Raw genomic sequence first — 2,292 nt, 5'->3', positions numbered from 1 at the left:
CCCTTCCCTTCCCTTCCCCCGGCGGACACCACCCTCCCGGGGCGGCGGGAGCGGGCGGCCCCGGCCCTCTCAGTGGCGGCGGGTATGAGGGGAGGGGGCTGCCCCGGCCCGTGGGGCGGGGGGAGGGCACCGCGGGGCCTCGGCCGCCCCTGCCGGAAGGGAGGCGAGGGCGGGCACCGCGGGGAGCCCCGGCGGTGGGCTCAGGCACGGCCGGACGCGCACAAAGCCAGGCCCCTGCGCCCTGGGGCGGGCTGCGCTGGGCAGGCCTGTACGTACCCGCCCGCACACGCGCGTGCTCGCGGTGGAACACAATTAATTGCGCTTTGTTCGTTAATTACGTTTTTTCGTTAATTGACGTGAAACGGCCGCTGCCGGCCCCGGCGCGGGGTGGGGCGCAGGGAGCCGTGTCCGCCCCGGGGCGCGCAGCGGGGGGCGGCGGGGCCGGTGGGGCCGGGGGTCCTTGGTGCGCCGTCGGGGGGAGCCTGTTGCGGAGCTGGCGGCTGGGTTTGCCTGGGTTTGCCTGGGTTTGGCTGTTTGGCTGCAGTGACCGACCTGTTCTGCCTGATGCAAAGGGTTACGGGGTGTGTAAATTACAATCAGGTGAAGACAGTATTTAATAAACACGTCATAACGCAGAACATGAGAAAGGCATGGCTAGGCATAGTACTGACTGTCTAAAAACATCCAAAGCTGTATCCTTAAAAGTAGAATTCCTTGCAAAAACTTACTGTATTAATATGCATCCAAATAAAAATCATGCCAGAGGCATGGGTGTCTCAGGTTTTGTACAACCGATCAACCCTGTATTCTTTATTGACCAAAGAACTGTGGAATAAAGGGATTTAAATAATGTTTTTAAATACTAGTGGTTTTCACACAGCCTGTGTGGTTCATGTGGCAAGTAGTTTTTTCTGTACCGTATGCATCTGGCGCAGCATCCTTATCTACTGATCCAGATGGGACAAACTACATCACTCAAAAAAAGCTGTAAAAAATCAGACTGACAATTGGTAATATAATCATTTTATATCGGACCACGTTCTTGTTTGTAAAACGAACAGCATATTCCCACAAAACCCCAGGTAAACATTTCTGCTCCAGAAAACACTCAGATACTGGATACGAAGAAGAGAATAGATTGCTTTTGCTTTTCTTTAGAGGTGCTGGCATATGCATATGTTTAGGGAAGCAGAACGAACTTCTCTTTCCCTGAACTTCAGTTTGTTTTGAATTACCAAGCAAACACCACTGAAGTCATTCTGAGGTGTCACTGCAAAAAGACAAGATGGTGTTCCTTTGTAAGTTTAATCTTATAAAAGCCACGTAATAAGTTTTTTTTAAAAAGGAAGCAGCTGACAATACCAAACAACCCCCTCACTAAAGCTTTCAGGCCACAGCTGATCAGCCTGACTGATTGACGCTTTTTATGAAGAAAGAAGTCTAGCTTGCTTAATTCCTGGTTACATCTCCTTACATAAAAAGGTATAAATAATTATGAGCATAAAACATGCCTAAGACCATCTCTATGTATAGTCCTGCACTGACAGGGAATTGCTTTGTGCTAACAAATTTGACAAATTTCAAGTGCATAAATTGGAGTGATGCAGAAATTAATTATCAGGTTCATGGATTAAAGTAAATACTAGTTTGAACGTGCCATTAAATGCTTCATAGTGCAATCCAGCAAGTGTTGCTTCAGTGACACAGGAAATGGAGAACTTTTTTTTTTTTAACATGTGCTTTATTATTTGGAAGTCTTATACATCTGAAATACCATTATAAGGAGCACCTGTAGGAAAATCAAACCTAGAAGCATGCATTTGAAAGTAAGGATTGTCTGTTATTAATGAAATATTTCAAAGACGTTGAAAATAAGCCTCTTTCCTTAGCTTTACAGGATTGTTCCACAAAAATGCACATTAACCTTATCACGGTACATACAAATATTGTGGATGGACAATAGAAATCATCACCCTTCCATATGAGATGCATCAAGAACAAATTGTTATCCCTTATAATGTCTGAAACATAAAAGGCACCATAATAGAATGTTTAGAAAAAAATCAGTTTATGCCATTGTCTTTTGATTTAAAAGTGTAAGAATTGCTGTCCCGACTTAAAACAAAAAGCCTTTCACACCTGTAAATTATCATTAGAAACTTGTAAACCTTTACATTTTTTTCCAGAAGTATCAGGTGCAAATGCAAGGCAAATATAAAATCTATTGACTTATTAGATTACAAATACTACCCCATGAAAAAGCTGTAGTTACAAAAATATAAAAAAATATTC

Source organism: Falco rusticolus, chromosome 15, assembly GCF_015220075.1.
Source record: "Falco rusticolus isolate bFalRus1 chromosome 15, bFalRus1.pri, whole genome shotgun sequence".
NCBI lineage: Eukaryota > Metazoa > Chordata > Aves > Falconiformes > Falconidae > Falco > Falco rusticolus.
This window is presented reverse-complemented; position numbering follows the sequence as displayed.